This window comes from Carya illinoinensis, chromosome 8 (genome assembly GCF_018687715.1).
Source record: "Carya illinoinensis cultivar Pawnee chromosome 8, C.illinoinensisPawnee_v1, whole genome shotgun sequence".
NCBI lineage: Eukaryota > Viridiplantae > Streptophyta > Magnoliopsida > Fagales > Juglandaceae > Carya > Carya illinoinensis.
The window spans coordinates 8,408,361-8,416,967 of NC_056759.1; the positions used below are offsets into that span (position 1 = coordinate 8,408,361).

The window sequence follows — 8,607 nt, forward strand, 5'->3', positions numbered from 1 at the left end:
GGTGTATAATGATCAGTATATGATTTCATGCACAACTCCGGGAATTGAGATGTAGAACACAAAATAGTAGTGTTCTAGTTACAAGTAAGCACCAATGAAGTATGGTTGATTTCTATGGTGTTCTGAATGACATACTGGAGGTAAGGTACATGGGTTGGCGGCGTGTGTGGTTATTTAGTTGCAATTGGTTTGATGTTGGTGATCCAATTCGAGGGATCAGGGTTGGTGAGCATTTCACAAGTGTCAATCATAGTAGAACTTGATATAAGGATGAGCCATTCATATTGGCATGCCAAGCTTCACAAGTATTTTACCTCAAAGACACGGGATTATCTGGTTCTTGGCACATTGTGCAAAAGATCACATATAGGAATGTCTATGACGTTCCATAATTAGATCGCCATGATGATGTAGATGAACCTAGCGAGTCCAATGTCTTCCAAGAAGAACAAACTCCAGAAGAAGCAGTAGATGTGGACACCGAGCATAATGTCGACAACCTCCAATGGGTAAGGCCAGATGTTCAGTCGGCCACGATAGCCACTATTGCATTGGCTGGGAGAAGTACTCACAATGTCAACAAACAGGGTAATATCGACGACATTTCAGATGAGGAAGAATTCAATTCTAGTGATAACATGTCTAATGGATCCTATGAAGAGGAAGATCTTGATGACACCGATGCAGAGTCTAATGTTGACTCCTCTCCGAGTGATGACACTGATCGAGGATGGGATTCAAGCTAAGGTCTCACTTCCACAAACCATATTCTTAATCATATAGCTTCCAAGTACATAATCCATCATATTATACCTTTAGTAATGTCTTAGATAAAATATGGTGTCTTTGGCAATTAATTCCATTTATTATAATATCTACTCCAGTATATATTGATGTTGAAACTGTATCTGCCCATGAATATTGGGGTGTTGAGCTAAATAAAATGTAAGGAAAAAAGACTAATAGGGGACTTTTATGGCTTATATAAAGAAGACCTTCATGTAATACTGCACCTCAGAAATTATACATGGTAAAATGGGATAGGTAAGATGGGTTGTTTGGAGGTGAAAACAATTCTTGGAGCTATGACATAGAGATCTTTCATGCATACATGAATTATTGTTGGATCCAACAAAAGGAAGGGATATATTTTATTTACAATGCAATGCATGCTCTTAGAAGTGTTATTACACGTTTATTTCCAATGTGTTTATTGTAATTGGCGTACATGAATTATGGTGAAGGGAGGCATGGGTAGTTGATTAAAATATGGTTAAGTATGTGTGTATCAGTGTCCATATTCTTTGGCCTCTATTGCTTCAAGATTTATGCATGGAGTGCCTGATTTGGTATTTGGTCTGTAATGCTTTAAACAGATTCACAAGTTTGTTGGTGGTGTGATGAAGATGATACTTCAAGGATGATGGCAGTAGATGGGTAAACGAAGAGGAGTTGGAGAACAAAGTCATGCCGGTATTCCTGGGGAGTACCATGAAGCAACTAGAGAGCAAGTTGTTTTAATTAGTACAACATTGCAACCTTCTTCAGCACATGCCATATAGCCCCTTACCTTATTGCCCTCAAAGTTAAATATATATATATATATATCAAAATATGGCTAGTGGTTTGTGATAACTAGTACAATGACTCATTGTTTAGTATTTTGTAATTATTCAACCGGATATGTGGTGTAATCCTTTGAAGATGTTTGCATCGAAGTGGGGCCATGAAATTTGAACGGATGCTTTAAACATATTGCTTGTTTATTGTGTGGAACAGGTGGTGAGCAATTATTCGATGTTAGATAATCGAATCTTTCTTTTTTGGATATGAACCCTTCTTAGAAGATGGTAGATGGTAGAAGTTATTAACAGTGCATCGCATTATAGGAATTTTGACTGGAGTAAATTCATTTGAGAAGAATGTTATGCAGCATACATATTAATTTATTATAACAAATTAATATTAATGCAATGGGATATAACACTCCTATCCTATTTCATTTATTATAATTAATTAACATGTGAAAATTTATGCTCGATAAGACATTAATGGGCGAAAGCATTTTCTATAATTAATTAAAAATTTGCTATATAGGAAATTATTACTTGATCGGTTTCTCCGTGTTACCCATAAATCATGCTAGTATGGTGCTATAAATTAATGCTTTGGAAATCATTTTAAGATTAATACACATTAGAATACGTTGCTGTTAGTTCAAGTACTTGGGCAAGTTTGTCCATATCCAAAAACAGGATAACTATTAAAATGACCAGTTCTCTAGTGCCTTCAACAGTATGTGTGGTTCCGAACTTGGTAGTAGAATGCACATGGGTTGGTAGCATTACATTTTCCTTTTATGTTATACTCTATTTTTATTTTACAGTGAGTTGTTTTGCTCAAACTTTTTCACTCTTTGTGAATTCTTGTAATTAAATAATTAATAATTAAAAAAATTTAAAACTGAAGTAATTTATTAATTACTCAAATGCCATATAATACATAAATAGATAATTTAATATGGAGATTTGATGTGACTAACTAAAGTCAAATTCTTTATATCTTATTTTCTTGTTAATTAATATTATAATAGTTATTTCATTGTGGAGATTTATGTAAATAGATGAATTAAAATCTAAATTCATCTTATATTTTTTAAAATTATATATATAATCTATTAACAATGCTCTTAAAATTGAAAAATGCTAAGTGTTATTGAGCCTTTCATATTATACCAATTACAGGAGGCGAGAAATTATTTCATGAGGCGGGATCCCTCATTAGGGGGGGGTGTTTCTGAAAATTTGTAAGGGTAAATTCTTAATCACTACAGGTGCAAAAGCTGAAGAAGAATTACACTTAACCATTTATTTCTTATTTCAGAAGTACTTTGCGTACAAGGGATAGAGGAAGTCTCTAGAAAGCTGTGGAGATTTTCAGGGGAAGTAGGACCATCCTCTTGAGCTGAAGAAGAGAAGGTTACCTCAAGTGTGGTGCAGCTTGGGCTTAAAGGGTCACTGTGGGTGCTAGGTAAATCTCCTGAAATTTTATATTTTCATGTCTGAAGGGCCGAAATGTGGTATCTTGGGTATGGTGTCCATTTTCTCTTCCCCACCCCCATTTTCGTAAGGCATTGCTGAAAAATACATGGGTTTCCTCCATGCTTATGTCAACGACAGTTCTATTCAACCTTGATGATTTTTGAAAGTTGGAGCTTAAATCCTTATTTTACCTCGAGTCCTCATCCCCATGTAGTTGATAATGATTTTAGTGAACGATAAACTTTGTTGTAAACAATGGGTTGCATAGAGAATAGCAATACCATGAGGGGATTTACTAGACAAGGTTTACACAGACATGCAATTTAATTAGGTCAACCATAGTATTTCATAGGGCATTAGAAGAAGAAATGCATGTAAGGCAAAATAAGCCTTACGACTGGTTCTTGCATGTATATTTCAGCATTCACAATTGCTCCGTGTGCTGTTTGGTTCATATGGTAACCAGCACGACATTCTTTTTGCTGTTTAAAAGTTTAAATAACAGTCAAATTAAAATGTCCACATTAATTTAGACCACAAATATAACAAGGTGAAATAATGTTCTAATGATCAGACAGCTTACTGGTAGATGCCATAAAAGTAATATATTAGACATTGGTACATAGATTTTTTGCCATCTGGATTTTCTCTTACGCAATGAAGAGAAGAGATTGGCAAATTACCCTCTTTCTAGGATTGGGGTTCTCAAGTTAAAGGTCAATGGCAAGTGGGGTTAGGCTTTTGCTTTTTCAAACCCAAAGGTCAACGGCAAATGCCAGAAGGTGGTTCTCTTAACATCCTTTAATTTCATAAACTAGGTTCTATATAATTTAGCTTTCCTCACATGTGGGGGGAAATATGTTGGTAAGCAAGCAAGTCATTCAGATTCTTTGTGGGTCCCCTAGTTTCCTCACATGTCATTTTCATGGAGTATGGTACTTGTTAACATAAACACAATAGGAAATGGTCGATGTATATGCATGTTGTAACAGCTACTGATTTTACCATTGCAGTAAAATCAGGTGTATCAGAACAAGGGTAAATCTGCAGCTGATAACGATATGGTGCAAAGTTTATGCGGCAGAGGAGTTCATGGATGCGGAGGAGGATTTCGGGGCATATCAATGCGTAGGCCAATTATACAAGACTCTCAGTCACCACCCATAAGTGATGAACCGAACCTGCAAGACAAGGTTAACTCCTCATCATCAGACGACTCAACCCAACCACCCGATGTCGTATTTGAGACTGAGTTCCCAGAACAATTGGATGGTATAGGTAACTCTGGTATATTTTGTAATAAATTCCAGTCTTAATTTACTTACTACAAGAGTAAATACTTACAACCATGCTGTGCAGTTTAGTCAAAAGTTGGGTTTTACACCACTATAGTAATTTTAATCCTGATATAATTTGGTTACATTCAATCTGTGAGTAAGAAACGGGGTCGTGGACGAGCCAAGAATACAGAATTTGACATGCTTCAGAAAATGGGCCCGATTCCATTGCTTATCAAGAACAGAGACACTAAGGTGTCATGCCAAAATGCTAACATTTTCAGTGGATGGGTGACATGGATCATAAAGCATTATGCTAACATGGGTTACAACTGTTGGAATGGAGTGGCAGAAGCTGAACAAGAGGGGTTGTGTGGTCGTGTTCGAGTAAGCAATACTACTTATCACAATATATCGGGATCAATATCATCTTATTTTGTATTGCATACCACACATTCCTTAATTTGAACTTCTGTGTAATTGATTAGGTTGACTTTATTGTTCAATGGGAAAAAGAAAACCATCTTGACAAACTACTTAGACGGTTTAATTCTTTCCACTATGACTTACATAAGATATACCTTGGCTATGGGAGTATGAAAGTTGCTCTAGCAAGAGGAACTAATTTGGTGGATCATGTAGTGTGGAGGAAATTGTGCATGCGCTGGGGTAGCAAGGAGTTCAAGGTATAAACATTAATAACTCTGCAAGTTGCTTTGAAATTAATCTAAGGCTCATTGCTAATAATATACTTCCTGGAGTAGGCCTTGTTGTTGCAAAACAAGGCTAATAGAGGCAAACAGCTCACCAACCCTACTGCTGGCAGGAAATCCTTTGTTCGAATACTCGAAGAGTAGGTAATTATTATGTGTGATTCTGAGTCCTTTGAATTGTAATCAGAAGTTATACTTACAATATGGTAATGAGAACTTTAGGTTGGACATTCCTCACAAAATTTTAATTGTATGTTTCAGCGTGAGGGTGTTAATAATTTGGTCGAATTTTTTAAAGAGACACGATGGTCCAAGAAGAAGAACGATTTTGTAACAGGCATGAGTGAAGAGCTGCATGTGAGTATCCAGTAAAATTATTTAAAACCTCATATTTCTGTTGTAATTAAGATAACATGTACATTTGTGTTATAAAACTTCATATCTAAAACTGTTGAAAATTATTTATACCTACAATATGGTTATATGGCATTACTTGTTACACGTAGAAAGTAAAATATTTAAAACTGAAGCATTTTCATGTTGAAGGAAAAAAAATGGTGGAAAAGTTTAATGAAATGAGACAGCAGTGCAGTGCTTAGGGAGGTCCTAGGGAGGAGATCAGGATATGAGAGGGATTTGGGGGAGAAGGTAATGCCTGTTATACATGGAATAGCCCAAACTAGTGACAATGAAGGTGTATTGAGCGAGGATGCACAGTATTGGAAGGTGCAGTTTGAGGGATTAAAGGCAAATATTCAGGAGATTTTACTAAAGCAAGCAGAATTTGATAAATTTATGACATACACTCAATCACAATAACAGTCACAGGAGGAGTTTCAGAGGGAGACTCTGGGGGCTGTGTAAGATAGTCTTGAGGCAGGTTTTTTGGGACTTTTGGACTATTTTGAGAGGCAACGGGATATGGTAATGTACATATAGTTAGTTGGCTGACAAGATTGAGATATTTTGTGAGTGGCTTTCAGGAATTATCATGTATGGGTGTTTGCCGAGAGAGGTGGATATATTTTTGTTTTGGCAACAAAGATGGGATTTTATAAGTACTGCTTTTAATTTGAACTTTATGGGTAGTAACGAACTCCCTCTTGTTTATATAGACAGGGTTGGGATTTGGGTTGATAATATGATGGTAGTGAAGAGTTTGATACGTGCGACATTGTCCATACATGTGGGGGCGACAACCCTTTCAAACAGGTATTTATCAAAAACTACTAGCATTTAGTTTGGTACTGAGTTCGAATTGCATTAATTTTGTAGCATTTAAATGGCCGTTTCATTTGAAAGGGTAATTTCTTGCATTATAATATAAGATGAACTATGGGGTAAGTTGATCTTTATAATAATGTTAGTTATGAAGTAATTTTAGTTACTACATACAGTTATGAAAATAATTGGTTAGTTCTGAATGGATTGAGGAAGTAGTTTGGGGGGACTTAATAGCACGGTTAACCAATTATTTCTAAGTGGTATGAGGAGGGTAAACTCAACTAGTGATGGTTTAGGTTCCCCACATTAAAATCTATTCACCTCAGGTAGATGTTTAGTTAAAAAGCAATGTAATATGATGGATGTAGTTTGTGGGAATTTTATATTACTTGAAATATTTAGCCAATGGGCTGATATTAAATTTGGATGTAGGAAAAATTGTTGGGCAAGATGGGGCTAATGGGTGATTGGTGAAACTAGTATGAAGATGGGAGCACTTATGGTTCTGGACACAAAAGATACTGATGGTTCCATGATTGAAAGGACTCAAATGTTGTCAAGTTAGGGTACACTGTCTGAATATATATGATAATTATAGTTGTCGTGTATTAAATGTCCAAAAATTATTGCCTCATATGTGACTGCACAGTAAGAAGTTGCTAATTTAGGTAAATATGTTGTTTCCTAGCTGCTAGTATATGTAATAGAGTGATTGGTAAATTACTAGTAGTGGAATTAGGTGGATCAAATCTATGGTACACTAAAACTATTACAGCTTTCAGTGCATATGAACTGGTTGGAATATAAATGATACAATATTTACATAGTTGGAAGATGCATATTTCTGTTTGAGACCATGAATAGGTTGGAAAACATGTTAATTGATGTTTGAAGTTGCAGCTTTAAATAGCATTTATCTATTTCTACCATTTGCAAGTTTATGTATGATTGGATTTGAGAACCAGATAAGGCTTATTTATATTTAGGCCATGGCTCATCACCTATGTCTTTTAGAAATTTATATTGCATACTATTATTTAGGTATATTTAAGTGCAATAAATATTTGACTGTGTCTTATGCAAATTGATATTAATTGATGATCATTCTTCAATTTGAGGTGACATTTTAATATTAGTTTAGGTAAAATTCTAGAAAACATGTTACTGATCTAGAGCATCAACATATTGGAGTTTGGATGGGGTTTTTTTTTTTTTTTTTTTTTTGCAAAAACTTGGGGTCAGCAATTAGATCACATTATGTGACCCTCGATTAATTCTGTCGTGACCTTAAAATTAACTTTTGCCGCATGTTAAAAACCATTGGCAAGCAACCACTACTCTTATTCTGTGAAACTACTGACAATTGTGATGATCAAAATAATTATATGAATGCAAAAACATTTACGGCGGTAAAAATAGTTATTTTTTGCGACCTTTGCATACCAGTTTGCTGCGAATTTCTTTATTATTTGCAACCTGGAAAAAATACATTTGCAACGAATATATTGTCATTTGTGACTAGAATCAGATGAATGCAAAACAATTCACGGTGGATAAGACCAGTTGCAATAAAATCATTATGGACGTAAAAATCTATTACAAATTGTAACCACTATAACACAATTTGCTGCGAATTTACCTCCTATTTGCAACCAAGAAAATAGCTATTTGCTGCGATAAACTCAGACATTTGTGATAATAATGATATGAATGTAAAACATTTCACGGCAGATAAATGTAGTAGCAATACAATAAATATGGGTCGCAAAAAATAAATTGACGTTTGCGACCATAGTTCTCGTTTGCAGCCAATTTATTGACATTTGTGACAAATATTAGATGAATGTAAAATTATTCGTGACGGTAAAATACAGTTGAGAATGTCATGGGTAATTTGGTATTTACAACCCATATGTTTTTTTACCTGCGAATATATTTAGTATTTACAACCAAGAATGTTGTTTATTTGCTGCGAATGAAATATTACTTGCGACTAAAATTAGATAAAAACAAAAACATTCACAGCGGGACAATTTGCGTCGAAAAAATATAGATATCGCAGTAAAATGAAATGATGTAAATCATCATTTGCGTCTATAGAATGGGACGCAATTGGCATGCTAAAACCATCCGCTCATTCGTGACAAAGATGGAGCGATGCTATAAATACTTACTTACGAGGCAAATTAAACATTTATGGTTAGGAAAGTGGACATTAATGAAGCAATATTCGGATGGAAAATTACTTTTTGCGTCTATGATGGAAGCTAGTTTGGGGCGATCAAAATGGACGCGAATAAAACCATTTTTGCGATTAATCATTTGTGTGTTGTATCAACTCTTTTGAGACGA

At 35.1% G+C, this 8,607-nt stretch overlaps 1 long non-coding RNA gene across 4 annotated transcripts; it reads left to right on the top strand.

Annotated features, from left to right (window-relative positions):
• Positions 1-2,881: 2,881 nt before the first annotated feature.
• Positions 2,882-7,107, top strand: LOC122318157. 4 transcript variants are annotated; one of them, XR_006244730.1, is made up of 8 exons: positions 2,882-3,030; positions 4,055-4,319; positions 4,481-4,705; positions 4,807-5,004; positions 5,083-5,175; positions 5,293-5,388; positions 6,147-6,243; positions 6,688-7,107. It is a non-coding gene; the product is annotated as an uncharacterized LOC122318157 (long non-coding RNA). The 4 variants fall into 4 exon arrangements; XR_006244728.1 differs by having other exon boundaries at positions 4,055-4,705; XR_006244731.1 differs by having other exon boundaries at positions 4,055-4,705; positions 6,706-7,107.
• The last annotated feature ends 1,500 nt before the right edge of the window (positions 7,108-8,607 follow it).